General features: G+C 50.0%; 1 long non-coding RNA gene across 2 annotated transcripts in view; it reads left to right on the forward strand.

Moving 5' to 3' along the window:
* Positions 1-15,642, forward strand: part of LOC116667062 — a 66,086-nt gene that overhangs the window by 21,457 nt on the left and 28,987 nt on the right. For both annotated transcript variants that reach the window (XR_004323833.1, XR_004323834.1), the window contains exon 2: positions 8,881-9,029. This is a non-coding gene — a long non-coding RNA (uncharacterized LOC116667062). The remainder of the gene's footprint in view (positions 1-8,880; positions 9,030-15,642) is intronic.

The following is a 15,642-nucleotide window of genomic DNA, read 5'->3' on the forward strand; positions in this document are numbered from 1 at the left end:
TCTCAAGAACCATACACATGCATACAGAGGCCCTGGATACACACATCCTGCACATGCACACATAGCCCACCCTGAATGCATACAGTCATGCACACATACACTCTTTTCTTAATACATTTTACATACACATCCTGCCGTTACAGAAATGTATATCCTATTCAGCAGGAATAAATCCACGGTGAATTGTCTGCTTTAATTAGCACTTCACACACACAAATAACCTCACAAGTATACAGCTCCACCAGAGGTTTTGAGGTGCTTCCTTAGGCATTCCCCAATACTTGATGGGGGTTGTTATCCCCATTTTCCTGGGGAGGAGGCTGAGGCTGAGGCTGGGAATGGGCGGGGCTAGCCCAGGGCCGCCCCGCCCCCTCCCGCAGTCGCTGAGGTGTTATCAGCCCCCCCGGCTCGTATCCCTCAGCTTCAACAGAAAAGTAGTTCCAATACCATGTTTGTTAACTAGGTTATCTAGGCTGTGGAAGATTTTAATGTTGAATTTTATAGCTTTACCACGCTCTGCCGTCCTTGTGAATATTGTAATATTGCGTTTTTTACAAGTTACTCTTCTGTTAATGTTCCAGCTAGTAACTTTTATAATCCTCCTCAATGAAATTTTTTTGTATTCTTCCGCACCGTTAACCCCAATGGCGGCGCCTCGGCCCCTGGCAGGAGGCAGATACGAGATGAATTCCTCTTTAATCAGAAATAATAATAATAAAAACACACACACAGCTCGGCTGCCTCTCACTCCGGCTTCCCTCGCCGCTGCCTCCGCCTCTCAGGGCCGCCTGTGGGCCCCACGGCCTAGGCCCGGGGCGGCTCCGAGCCCGGTGCCTGGCTGGAGCAGGACCAGGTTACCGGCAGTCTCGCCGCATCTCAGCCGCTCGCCCCTTGGCGTCTCCCTCGCCGATGGTGCTGCTTCTGCTCCCGCTCCCGCTCCCGGAATCCGAGTCTCCGCTCTTCAGCTCCCAGCGCAGCCTCCCATCCCTCTTTTCCATCCCTGTTTCTGCCTGTCTGTCTAGGCCTCTGGCTGCCTCTGCCAATTACTCTTCTCCCTCTTCTGTCTTTAGGTCTGCCTCTGTGGTGAATCTCTTCTTCCCCTGTCTAGGTTTCCTCTCCGGCTTTCCTTTTTTCCACCTCTTTATCGTCTGCATTTCCAGTCTCCACATCCTTCCCCGTTTTCTTCTCAGAAGACCAGAAGCCATTTGGGATGGAGAATGCGGAGTCTTGGTGATGAGATGGACCCTGCTTAGTGAAATGGAGCTTTGGACTAGGTTGAGGCTGGACTGGGATTGGGGGTACATTTGGGGCCACTAGGGAATGGGAGTGTCAGAGAGAGTTATGGTGTCTGTGGCCACGCAGATGGAAGGGGTGAGCTGGGGGCAGGGGGAGGATATCCAAGACTCAGGGAAGGATAAGTCAGAGGTGCCTAGCTCCTGGGCCTGGGGAGAGAAGGCAGCTGGCCAAAGGAGTCCTGGCTTAATGTCAGACATATTCTTGCCTTGGGGTCCCCTTCTATCTAATGGGAAAGACCCACCATGAAGGTGGGTGGGGTGGGTGGTGGGGAATGGTCTGTTTCCTAGAGAGATGGTGGGGGGTGGTGAGTGTGTGCATGCTTAGGTACATGGCCTAAAGGGCCTGTCTTCGATGATTATGGCACAAAAAAATGTGATCCAAGACTATAGCAGATCACACAAATTCCTCCACCCAGGCAACAAATATTTATTGAGCATCTGCTTTGGGCACCTGAGGCTCAGTGCTAGACCCAGGCAACACAATGGAACACAATGATGAGTGAAAACACAGTCCCTGGCCTCGTGGAACTTATGGGCTAGTGACAGTGACAGGCATTAATCAAATAATCACACAAATACATCTTTGCAAACTGGAATCACTGCTAAGGATTTCTCAGCTGGAGACAGGGTACATCCCTCTGGCTTTCAGGGATCCTATGGAGGCTTGAGGAAGCAAATTGGCCTCAAGGCTTGATAAGGGCTCCAGAGCTTCTCATCTTCCTCCTGCTCAAGCTCCCAAGAAGCAGGAGGGACTCCTGGGCCCCATTTTATGGAGGGCATGACTCCCCCACCTGAAGTGAGATTTTTATCAGCTGGTCTTCAACATGCCACCCCGCCATCCCCTCAGATTTCCCTAGGGATTCCCAGATTTGACCACTGAGGTGCTCTTCTCCCTTATAAAGCAGAGGGGAGTGTGGTCTCACACGTGACAAGAGAGATGCCCAACATCTGGAAATCACAGCCACAGCGCAGCCGAACATCTGGAGCACTAATCGCAGGAGCCTCGAGCAGCCCCTGAGGTGGTGTCGGGGGAATGGGATGGGCGAGTGGAGCAGCTCAGCTAGCAGGGGACTCCCTGCCCGGCTTCTCGCACCCTCCGCCCCCAATTTGGACCTGGCCAGGAATTCGCCTCAACGCACTACTGTGGGCCGCCCCTTCTGAGCCAGTGCCCCTGAGTGTACCCCGTCCAGCGGAGCCCCAGGTCTGCTAGGAAGGGTTAATGGCCCTGCGCCCCACTCCCAGCTCCACCAAGGACCAGGAGAGTGCAGGTGAGGGAATATTGTTATAAACAAAGACCAGGGGGTGGGGGGAAAGTAAGAGGTACCGGAGGGGGAAGGGTGGGGGCCGGTGGGAAGAGGCGAGGCGGTGGCGCCCGGCGCGCCTATGCGGAGCGTGGAAGCTGCGAGCGCCCGCGACAGTAAAACATCTGTAATGTGCCATTCGCCGCTGCTCGCTGTTTGCTCATGGATTAAAGATTAAAATCTCGGCTTTGGCAGATGGGGAGAGAGAGGAAACTCTTACGAGCACGTTTTGCATCTGCATTTCATTCTGCTCGGTTCCCTGCGCCACGCCTGGTGGCGCCCGCCCTACCCCGCCCACTCCGCTCCCGGCTCCCCGTGCGCCAAGCTGGGCCAGACCTCTCGGGCCACCGGTCCTCTTCTCACCCTTACTGTCGCTCTGAGCCCTAAGCAGCTGGCCCCCCTCGTCTCAGTCCCATTTGGGGTTCTCCCCTCTGATCCAGTGTTGTTTCCCCACCTGCTACCCAGACTCCAAGCAGGGCAGGATGAACCTCCCCAGAAAAGAGGTACGCCCCTTTCCACCGGCTGAGGGTGCGCCCACACTCCCACTGTCTTGGCTGCCTACCCCTGTCGAGTATGGAGGCTGGGGAGGGTGGGACGCGAAGGTGGATCCAATGGTGGTACTCCTGGTCCTTGGAGATGGTGAAAAGTAACTGAGACGTGGCCAGGTGGGCTCACTTGGGTGGATGTGTCCCCTCTGTGTTTTTCACACTGAGCTGTTGGTGGAGGCTGGGAGTGAGACAGGAGAAAGGAGTAGAACAGGAGGGCTCTTAGGGGCCCTTAGGGCTGGGAGGGCTACTCCTGGAATAGGGTCGGTTTTGGCTTTTGGATAATCTCTGTAAATTAGCCTAGTCCTGGACCACGGAGGAGTTGAAACGTGTGCTCATGTGTTCAGGCACCTGGGGTAGATCCACTGGCTTTCTCATTTTCCTCTCCCTTCCAGAATGTGTCCCTGGCATCAAACTTTGTTGTGGAGGAAAATCCAGGTAGAGAGAACTAGAGACAAAGGACTGTCAGAAAGACAGACAGGTATTAGAGAAATGGGAAAAGGAACAAAAAGCAAAGCTGCAGAGAAGCACGGCAGATGTGAGCACCTGCATCTGGGGGGGGGGCGGGTAGAAGGCTGGGGAAATGTTGGGAGGGGGCCCTGCCTGGGTTCTCAGGCCCCAACTAGGAGGAGGAGGTTGGTTCAGGGTGAGCAGAAGAAAAGCTGAAGAAGGATGAACGAGAGGAGGGTCGGTGTGGCAGATATAATTAATTACTGCATATTAAAATGTTTGTTTACAGAGATGAACAGCGGACGGAGGTCTGATGGTAATTAATTCACAGCATTTCCCAGCCCTCTTTGAGCCCAAACCCCTTTGGGGGCCTGGGGTGGTGAGGTGCTGGCTTGTTCTTGCCCTCCTCCCCCTGGAGACTAGAGTCCAGATTGCTGACACTGGAGGGAGCCTGAGACAGCACCTAGGCAAGCCCCACCCAACTCTACACTTGGGGAAACCCAGACCAGAGCCAATCTGCGACTTCGTGATTTGTTCAAGCCACCAGCTAATCAGTGATGGAGCCAAGACTGTAGTCCCTGTTTTCTTGCTACTGGAAATATGTTCAAGGCCAAACGAACGCTGAGGAGATGGTGATCTTGGGCTGAGATGATGCAACACAGAGGGCCGAAAGGGGAATTAGGAGAGAAGAAAGGGCTTGGGAAGAAGGAGATAGACTTAGGGCCCATGGTGGAGAGGGCACCAGAGGCCTCTCACTCTGGAGAGGTTGGGTTGGGCAGCTCGGTTATCAGAAAGCAACTCCAACCCTCTTCTTCTCCCCCTCTGCCCCCCACCCCAACTACACCATCCTGGGCCATGAGGAGGGAGGCAGAAGCAGTTAGTATCCTTGGCCTTTGGCTTTAGAGTCTGCCACTCCCAGCCTTGTGACCTTAGGGAAATAATGTAACCTCTCTGAGCCTCCGATTTTTTCTAAAACAGACACCTCCACATAGGGTGGTTGGGAGGAGTGCTCTGGTGGTTAATACTTTCACAGAGGGATCTGGCGTGGCACTTACCCCATGTAGCTGCCTCTGCTCCCACATCCTCTTCACTCACACACAGTCACACTCAACACCTAGACAAGCCACGTTCATGAACATCCTGCAGCTCATTCATCGTTCATCAAGGAATCAGCTGAGGGACTTCCAGAAAGATGTGGGAGGAGGGCCAGCAAGATGAAGCCAAGATCTGTCCCTGTTTGTGGGCACTCACAGGATACACAACCATGAAGAGAGAATCAAAGGTGAAAGCATGAAAGGAAAGTCACCTGAGTGAGGGGTAAAGTCAGGAAATAGGAGTCCCAGGGACAGCCAGGCCTCGAGTTGGTGGCTTCAGGGCAGGAGGCTTCCTGGAGAATCTGGGCCCCAGGCTAGTCCACAAAGGATGGGCAGGAGTGAGGTAGGAGTAGTTGGATGGAGGGAGAGGAAGGCTCTGTGGTGGATGTGGAGCTGGGCAGGTCATTAGTTCATAGGTAGAAGGCAGGAGGGGCCTCTCCCACCAACGTGACTGGCTCTCCTGGGAGCCCACAGGGACCCCACACAGGCCTCTCATTTGGGGAGGCATACTGGGGGGATCCCTCATTTTCTCCCTCAGGCTTTGCGTCTTTCATACCAAATAAGGGGCTGAGGTCAGGTGTAGAGCAGGCAAAATTTCCCTCGTATCTCAAGACCAACAAGTGGAGTAAGAGCTTAGGGGAGAGGCTGAGGGCGAGGAGAAGGTTGGGTTGAGGTAAGAGGCAAAACAGCTGCAGAAGGAGGACTGAGGGCATGTGAAGTGAATGGGGCCTTAACTCGCTGCAGGGTCTGAGCTGGAGGCAGGGTGAGAGCAGGAGGCCATGACTGTGCGGTGTTTGGCTGGGGCTGTGAGGGGCAGGCTGAGTGTGTGAGTACAGCAGGGCCTCAAGGACTCCTGTCAGCACGTGCCTGGGAATAAGGGCATTCTTGGGTGGGTGGTCATGACCAAAATGATCTGCTTATAGTGTGTGAATGCAGGTGTGAGTGTGGATGTGTGCCAGCATGTCAGCGTGCCCCTAAGTGTCTGAATGTCCGTGTGTGAGGAAATGCTGAAAGGCTACTTTTGTACATCTGGGCCTTTCTCCCACAGCCAGCGCACCTCCCCGCATACCTTCAGCCTCTGCAGGTGAAGTGGGGAGAGGGTCAGGGTCCCACAATGAGGGGGTCATTCCCCAGTGGCTCTGACACCCATGGCCCTTCCAGAATGCATGAGCCTCCCTGTGGTTGAATCAGTGCCAGAGCCTGAGATCTGGGCAGGAGCTTCCCTCCAACAGCCCCTCTGCCCTGGTGTGGCTTTTATGCATCTGGGGGGAAGTCACACATGGTATGTTTATTGCAAACACACACACAGACACAAACACACAAAAGAAACCCAGGAGATACAGATAAGCAAAAAGAAGAATGAAAAAGAAAAACCCACCTGTCAATTTACACCCAGGGACACCCCTGTACAAGTTGATATATTTCTTTCCAGTCTTTTTTCTATGTGAACACGATGAAAGCAGAGGAGGGGTCGTGCAATGCAAACTGTTAGGCTGCCTGCTTGCTCCCTGCCACCGTGGACGGCTGCCACGTGCTTCTCCGCCCCTCTTGTCCCCACTCACCTCACCTCGGCTCCGAGGCCTCCCCTCTCCCCACGGAGGGCTGGGGAACGACTTGTTGGGCTGGGCCTGCAGCAGGCAGGACAGCGAGGCGCAGGGGAGGAGCCGCGGGAGGGAAGGGAGCGGAGGGAGGCGGAGCGGGGCTGTCGCTTCCCATCAGGCGGAGGATTGTTCCCGACACGCGCAGGCCCCGCGGCGTTTCTGTGTCAGGGAGTTTTGCCGGCGCCGTGACCCATGCGAGGAGGGTCGGGCTGCGCGCGGGGAGCGGCCAAGAGTGACCAGCGCGGCCGGCCGCATCATCACCACCTGGCCGGGTCACTGCTTCCCTCTCCTGCCTAGAGCGCGCGGAGCAGGGGCGGGGCTGCGGGATGGGGAGGAGGAGGAGGAGAAGGAGGAGGAGGAGGAGGAGGGTTTCTCCCTGTATCACTGTCCCTCCCTCCCCCTTGGGGAAGGTCGAGTGGGAGAAGCGTCTCCCACGTGGAGGGAGAATCGGAGAAGTCACCACCCAGGGCCTCAATTTCTTCCCTTTGGAATGGAGAAGAGGTCTTCCCTGGTCCTGATTTGAGAATGTCCTTTTCAGTGAGAAGTGGATAAGGCCACTGGCCAGATAATGCAGTGCGTGAGGTTGGGAAGTTCCACAAAGAGGTGAGGAGAAGTCTAGTCAGGCCCGAGTTGGCCCCAGAACCAGAGCTGCTCAGTAGGACTGGAACCTGAACTCTCAGTGGAGTGAGACCAGGGACCTGAAAGGCTGGGGTGGGTGTGTCCATGCAAATAAGATGATAATGTAGGTGTGGGTGGCCGAGTTTCCAAAGCTGGGATGGAGGGTGGAGGAGGGGCTGCAGGGAGGGAGGGGCAGGCTCCTGACCTCTTCCCCCCACCCACTGGTCCCATCTGAAGTCTGCGGCTCCCATCTTCAGCACTTAATGATTTTAACGGGCCCCACCCGAGCACCATCGGGGCCTTTGTGTCTGCCAGACCAATGGCCCCTCTCCTGGGCCCACCCATCAGTCACCCAGAGCTCCAGCTGTTCCCAGCCTTTGGAGCAACCTCGGCCGTCACCACTACAAATTGGCTCTCAACAGCCATTTGGAGACCCCTTCTCTGCCATTGTCTCAGGACAAATGGCCCTTCCCCTGCACACCGCCCCCCAGGCCCAGCCTGGGCTGCCTGCCACTTCTGGGAAGGGGAGGGGGAGCCCACTAAGCTCTTCCCGGAAGCCCTCCTCCTTCTCTAACCCCAATAATCTAGCCAGGCTGGCCAGCAGACGGTCCCCTCTGCCCAGTTTTGGCCTAGATGCCCTATGTCCTTTCCTCATTCAGGTCTGGGATTCCTGAGGCCTGGGACTGAAACTCCTCTTTCTGTTTCTCTCACAGCCCTGAGAGCGGAAGAAGTCTCCTTCCACACTTGTTGACTGAGGCTGAAGTTAGGGGTAAAAGAGGAGGGAGGGAAGGATTGGTGGAGGAGGGCCTGGGAACGGGGAACCAGGGTTCCCAGGAGCCACCACAGCCAAGCGCAGAGCCAAGACAATTACATGCCTAGTTTTGCTGATTGCATTAAAACCATTAGAATGAAGGATCTGAAAGTCGTGCATTAAGGGGTAGAATTAGAAAGGGCTTTAGAGACTGGCTCAGGCATCCCCAAAGCGAATCTGGTACAATTAGCTCAAATTGTGTTACACAAACACTTCCACATACCATCTCAGTGACCTTCTCACTACGGCGCTCCATCCTCCCTCTCTTTCCTTTCTCTCCCACCTGCAAGATCTCTGCTCAGACTCCTCTTCACTCCTCCTCCTCACTCCTCCTCCTCTTTTACTGTCTTCTTCTCCCACACTCCACCTTCTCCTCCAGTTATCTAGGTTGTATTAACAAGTAGGCTGAGAGGATACAGTGAGTGGGGTCTTGGCTTTGGGGGTGGGAGACAGATAGACCAAGACATCCCCCAAGGAGCTTGCCCTTAGTCAAAATGCCCATCCTAGCATCTGTCTCAGTGTCTGTGCCAGGGCAGCAGGAGAGTTAAAATGGCCTGGTTTGGGGAGGGGGGGGGTGTCTGCTAGTGCCTGCGTGCCAGGTGGCCGAAGTGTCAGAGTCTGGATGAGATTGACTCTATGACTGCCTTTGTGAGGATATCAGTGTGTGTGTGTGTGTGTGTGTGTGTGTGTGTGTGTGTGTGTGTTTGTGTGTGTGTGAGATTCCCGGCTGTGCCTAATCCTGTTGGTAGCTAGTCTTCCTCCAATGGACATTGCTCAGAGTTCTAGGGAAGGAAGCCAGAGTGCCTCTCTTCTCATCTCAAGGAGCAGCAGGCTAGAGGCTGGGCTGCCACTGGGTGGACTTGGGCCTGGCTAGACTGGGCTGCCACGGGGAGAGGTTGTGGCAGCACTGGTGAATGGGCCTATCTGGCTAGGGGAATGGTGGAGAAAGGATAGGGCGTGAGTGGGGGTGGAAAATGGAATTGCCAGCCTGGAATGAATGGATGGTGGAGTTTCTCTTTTGTAACCGGGAATAATTAAGATAGATGTGTGGATGGATTAGCTGTCCTGCAAGGTCAGGAGCGCATTGCCGGATCACTCTATTATTTCGCTGCACCACAGCTACCCGGCTAACGCCTTTTTCATGATATTTTGAACATCCGTGCAGAAAAAAACCAAGTGAGTGCACGAGAGATACAAATGGATCGTTTGGTGGAGAAATCCGTCTTCGTCACCGCCGCCAGGCTGGGATTAATGCGATTGAAGGCTCCTCCAGGCTCCGCCAGGAAGACGGGCTCAGGAAAGCAAGAGAAATTGGTTTGTACCCCTGGGAGCACGATTGATGGGCCGGGCCTGCCAGTCTGGGCTGGGCAACCACGTTCTCAGGCAAGGCTGGGGGTGGGGAGTGGGTCTGGGTCCTGGCCTTGGCCTGGGTGGGGCCCTGCCCTGGAGGAGAGGCCTAGACCCCTTTGGAGGCAGTGGGTGTGCTAGTGGGGAAAAGTTCAGGTTCTGATGCCCCAGGTGGGCTGAGAGACTTTAGGGGAAGAATGAGAATGGAGGGGCCTGATTCCCAGTGACACCCTTCTTTAATTAGTGGCCAGAAAGGCTCCTAAAATCTTACCAGAACACAGCTTCTTGGGGGAGGGTCTGGACAAGGGCAACGTGGCCCCTTTACTCTCAGAGCAAGTATTTTCTGACCCAGAAGCATGTGGCAGACACTGCACTAGGGGTGATAAATGCAGTATCGTTCCTGTCCTCATGGAGCTTGTAGTCTGACAGGGAAGAGAAACACCAAACCAGTTATACCAACAGAGAGTGAGAGGGCTTGTGACAGTGTTCAGTCTCCTTGACTAATAGATTAGGGGGGTTTTCTTCAGGAGTGACCTGAAGGCTGAGTCTTGAAGGATGGGTAGGAGTTACCAAGACAGGGGAGGGAGAAGACTGGTACTTTATAGGCAGAGCGGACAGACTATTGGAAGATCTGGAAAAGGCTGATGGAGAACTCTTCACCTGCCTGATGGAGGAGACAGAACTTACCCTCGGAGAGAGAGGTCCAATGACTTGTCCAAGGTTACACAGCTAGTGAACGGCAGATCCAGACCTAAAACGAAAGTTCTTAGCCTTCAAGTGACTGTAGATTCCTGCTATTCTGGTGCAAGAGCCCAGGTCTTCTGTCTCTGAAAATGGTCCAGTGTGTGAGCCTCATTTGGAAGGTCCCTATCAGAAGAGGGGAGCAGGACACACCTGTGTACCCCCTAGGTTTACTCGCACATTCATGTAATAAAGTGAAGGTGGGCTTGGGGGATGATCAGAGAAAGTCTGAAGATTTTGTTTTTGTTTTTGTTTTTTACTTATTAAAGGCATGAATCTGGTAAAAATTTAAACATTATATGTGGATATTCAGTGAAAATTATGTCCCTTCTTACTTTCATTTTCAGTCCCTATAGTCTCCTTCCCAGAAGCAATTACTGGTGTCTTTTTTGCATGTGGAAGAAGTGTACACACATACTGTAGAAATATTCTCTATAATCACAAATGATAGCAAACTATACACATGGCTCCATGCCTTTTTTTTTAACTTTAACAAATTATTTTAGAGATTATTCTGAAGTAATACTTGAAGATCTCCCTTGTTCTTTAGAACAACAGCATAGTATCCCATTCTGAAGATGTACTGTTACTTGTGAAACCAGCATTGATGTACATTTAGGTTGTTGCTGGTCTTCTGCACAAAGTGACTATCCTTGTAGTAGAATTGCTGAATGAAAGGGACTGTGTCAGAGGGAGTTTCAGCTTTGGGTTTGAAGGGAGAAAGCAATGAGGATGTGAGAAGAGTAAGAGGAGATGGACAGGGAGGAGGGCCGGGGGGGGATGGTGGGGGCAAGGGGCTCTGAGTTAGCAAGGCTGCGGCCTTGTCTCCCCATCTTGGTTCTGCTTTTACCAGTTCTGTCTGATCTTGAGCAAGTTGTTGAACTTAGCTGAACTTTTTTTTTAAAAGAGAACAATATGAACTTCATTGATCAGCATGAGATTTAAAAATTTTCCATGATTATGTGTAGGGAAAAGAGTGGGCATACTCTATAATAAAAGCAGCAATTATCACTGGGGAGTGGTATTTGAAATGTTTTTATTTTTGTCTTTTATGCTTTCTGCATTACCTATATTATATAAAATGTCTAGAATGTGGAGATGTTGTCAGGCCAGGCAGTCCAGGCCTTGCTGGTTGTGGGAAGAAGTTTGGACTTTATGTTGAGAGCAGTGGGGCATCATGGAAGGATTTAAACCCACACATGACATGATGAGGCTTGTATTTTCAGCAGTCTCTGCGGACTGCAGAGGAGTTTTGTGAATATGAGGAGACTCTGGGAATAGAAGGTGATAAGGTGGTGGAGGGGAGTAGTGATGGAAATGGAGGGAAAAGGATGGGACTAACAGAAGAGGAGAGGGAGAAAAGTTTGGAGAGGTGTGTGTATGCATGTGCGTATGTAGCCTGTGGCATGTGAATGTAAGGCCAGGATGACAGGTGTAATTAGATGGCCACCTGGAGTCTTTGCTAGTGATGTCCCAGCAACCACCATTCATAGAGTGGAGTGCCTACCTTTGCTGGGCCAGGCATAACTATTTTCGCACACATATCTCATTTAATCCTTATAACCACCCTAAGAGGATGGTACTCTTACTCCCAAGTGATAGATGAAGTTAAGCAACTTGGTCTGGGTTACGTGCTACTTAGAGGTAGAGCTGGGTTTTATACCCTGTATTCTGGTTTCAAAGTGTAACCAACAAGCTACACTGTCACGGAAGCTTTTTGAGTAAAAGAAAGATGTGATCAGGGTTGTGACTTTGGAAAACTAATCTGATGGCAGTGAGTCAGACATATAGGTGGGGGAGAGAAGTCCATAGACTAATATTTCTGTTGGGTAGAAGTGAAGTCAGAGGGTCTGAGCCATGATGGGACCAAAGTAATGGGAAGGAAGGGATGGAAACCCAGGCCACTGTGAATAGATGGAATTTATGATAGGTATTTTCTCTATCGCTGATGTAACAATTTACCACAGATTTAGTGGTTTAAAACAACATCCATTAAAAAATTTCTTAGTTCTATATGTCAGAAGTCTGAGCGGGTTGGATTGGTTTCTTTTTGAGAGTCTCACAAGGTGTCAGCTAGTCTGGGTTCTTATATGGATGCTCTAGGGAAGGACCTGCTTCCATGCTCATTCATGTTGGCAGAATTCGGTTCTTTGTGGTTGTAGGACTTAGGTTCTTGTTTTCTTACTGGCTTTTAGCTGCGACTCACTCTTAGTTCCAAAAACACTCACCTGTCCTTGCATGTATCCCCTCCATCTTCAAAGCCAGCAACAGTGCATTGTTTTTGTGCTTTGAATGTCTCTGACTTCTGCTGCCAGCAGCTAGAGAAAGCTCTTTGTTTTTAAAGAGCTCTGTGATTAGATTAACACCCTTCCCCACTTAATCTCCCTTTTGCCATAGAACATAAACAAAGGAGTAACATCAGTGGGTGAAAAAGTCATGGGACCATCTTAAAATTCTGTATAATCACAGGACCATTTGTGTTTACGTGTCTTGGAAAGCTAGGTGAGGCAGGATAGAAGAAGGGGTGGTGTGGGGACAAGATGGCTCTGAAGTTTGGAAACTAAATAATTGTGAGAATAATGGTGACAACACTGGGAATAGGAATCAGAAGAAAAGTTGGTCTGGGAGGCCGGGAGAAATCCTAAGGTGGACATCTAGGTGGACACACAAAGCAGTTAGAAATTAGCAATTCCCTCTCAGGAGAGTGATGGTATTGCAATTTAAAAAAAACTTATTGTGCCATACCACACGTACAATAAAGAACATCAATCCTAAGTTTACAGCTCAGTGAACTTTTACGTATGCAGACACATGTGCTCCCACCACTCAGGTCAAGACTTCTAGCCCTCTAGGAGTTCCCTTGTGCTCCTTCCCAGGCACTACCTCCCCACAGGCAACCACTGTTTTGACGTTGACCGCCATAGATTCATTTTGCCTGCTCTTGAACTTCATATTAACAGAATCATACAGTGTATGTCCCATCAAATAATTTATTGGGTACCTCCTGGGTGCCAGACACTGTGCCAAGTGTTAGGGATGTAACAGTGACAAGACAAAGTCCCAGCCCTCATGGAACTTGAATTCAGCTCAGAAGGAAGAGATCAATACTTCTGGAGGCAACAGGATGGCCAAGGGGGAAAGGGTGGACCAAAAAGAAAGAGGATGAAGATGAGGCAATGAGAAATGCTTAAAATGGGGGTGGTAGGGGGTGGTAGGGGGTGGAGAGGTCAGAGGATGGAGAGAAGCTGGAGCATTAGCAGCGCAGAAGCCTGAGAACGCTTCAAGAGGGAGGGAATGATCCACAGCGTCACATGCTGCTGAGAGGTTAATCAACACATATTTATGGAGCACCTGCTCCATACAAGGCTAGGCACGGAGTGGAATAGAGAGTGGCATAAAACTCCCTGTAATAATGATCTCTAACGTGTCTATAGAGATAAGAGAAGGCCCTGGCAGGGGAAAACACCATAAAATTCAAATATGATCATGTCATTGCCCTGCTTAAAGCCTTCCTATGGCTTCCCACCACCAGAGGAATTAAGATCAAAACCTCACCATGCCCTCCTGGGCCCTTGTGGTCTGACACCTGTGGATTCCTGTAGCCTCAGCTCTCTCTCCCTGTCACTCTGACTCTCCAGGCATTCTCGCCTTCTTTTTTCCCTTGTTCTACTCCCGCCTGCTCCAGGGCCTTTGCACGCATTGTTTCTTCAGCAATTTCTCCTTCTCTTACCCCTAGAAAGATCTAGTTAAAGCTACTCACCATTCTTCACATCTCTGCTCAATGGCTGCCTCTTCAGAGAAGCCTTCCCTGATTTTCCAACTTAAAATAATACCCTATGTTTTGCACTTCCACAGCTCACTTTATGGAACTTTCTTTCCTAACACTTATCATGAGTAATTTTATATCTGTGTGATTATTGCATGAATGTTTATTTCTCTCACAAATGGGAGACCCCTATGAGAGCAGAGACTCTATCTGCTTATGAATGTCAGTGATTCCCAGCACCTAGCTCAGGGCTTGCTAAGTACTTGCTAAATGAATGAGCTTATGAATTTGAAGTCATAAGACCTGTCTTTAAGCCCTGGCTATGTGACTTTGGATAAGTGACTTTCTTCCCTTCCCCGGGACTCAGTTTCATCATCCATAAAATGAAGGGATAGACTCTCTAAGGGCCTCTCCAGCCTTATGTCCTCGGATTTGATGACTCACACTCATAAAAATGTCACTGGGCTGCCCGCCAACGCATTAGCACTGATATTAGTAGTGCTGAGTTAAGAAGGTGCAAAGCATCAAATGCTGTAGAGATAGGACAGAGCAGTGTGATCCAGGATGGTCAGAGAAGACTTCCTGGAAGAGGTGGGTAGAAATGAATTAAACAGATGGGGAGAAAAGAGACTTTTAAGAACCAGAGAAACACAGAGGCATGAAACATGACAGGAGATCACAAGGAGACTGGTCTAGCTGGTGCCTGTGGGAAGGATTGCTCCCTTAAAATAGGAGAGGCCCCTTGTGCTAGTTTCCTATTGCTGCTTAGCTGGCTTAAAACAGCAAATTTTATTATCTTACAGTTTTACTGGAGGTCAAAAGTCCAGAATTGGTCTCACTAGTCTAAAGTAAGTGTTGACAGAGCTGGTTCCTCCTGGAAGCTGTAGGGGAGAATCTCTTTCTTTGCCTTTTCCAGCTTCTGAAGGCTGTCCTCATTCCTTGATTAACATCCCTGCCTCCCATCACCTTTTTATCTGACTTTGACCCTGTTGCCTCCCTCTTATGAGGGCCCTGGTGATTACATTGGGCCGACTCAGATCATCCTGGAGAATCTCTTGATCTCAAGACCGTGGACATAATCACATCTGCAAAGTCCCATTTACCCTGTAAGGTAGCATAGTCACAGGTTCCAGGGGTTAGGATGAGGACTCCTTTGGGGGGCCCTTTTCCAGCTTATCACACCCTAGAGGTTATTCATGTGGTCTCCAGAGCCAGATTGCCTCAGCTCAAGCCTTGGCTTTGTCACTCATTTGTGTCTTAGTCCTAGGTGATTTGTTTAACCCTTCTCTGCCTCAGTTTTCTCATTTGTAAAAATAGTAGTACACACCTTATTTGTTCAGTTATCTCTTACTATATGACAAACCACCCTAGATCTTAGTGGCTATAAACAACAATGATTTTTTAGATGTCTTTTTTTTCAATATGGAGATTCCTTTAAAAACTAAAAATAGAGTTACCAAATGATCCAGCAATCCCACTCTCGGGCATATATCTGGAGAAAACTCTAATTCAAAAAGATACATTCCTCTAATGTTCATAGCAGCACTATTTATAATAGCCAAGACATGGAAGCAAGCTAAATGTCCACCAACAGATGACTGGATAAAGAAGATGTGGTATATATACATAATGGAATATTACTCAGCCATAAAAAGTATGAAATAATGCCAATTGCAGCAACATGGATGGATCTAGAGATTATCATACTAAGTGAAGTCAGACAGAGAAAGACAAGTATCATATGATACCACTTATATGTGGAATCTAAAAATGAGACAAATGAACTTATTTACAAAACAGAAACAAGCTCACAGACATAGAAAACAAACTCGTGGTTGCCAAAGAGGAAAGGGGGTGGGGAGGAATAAATTAGGAGTTTGGGATTTGCAGATACTAACTGCTATATATACAATAGGTAAACAACAAGATCCTACTGAGTAGCACAGGGAGCTATACTCAATATCTTGTAATAACCTATAGTGAAAAGAATATATATATAACTGAATATATATATTATAAAAATATAAACTATATATATATATGTGTGTGTGTATATATATATAAACTGAATTA

This window comes from Camelus ferus, chromosome 11 (assembly GCF_009834535.1).
Source record: "Camelus ferus isolate YT-003-E chromosome 11, BCGSAC_Cfer_1.0, whole genome shotgun sequence".
Classification (NCBI taxonomy): domain Eukaryota; kingdom Metazoa; phylum Chordata; class Mammalia; order Artiodactyla; family Camelidae; genus Camelus; species Camelus ferus.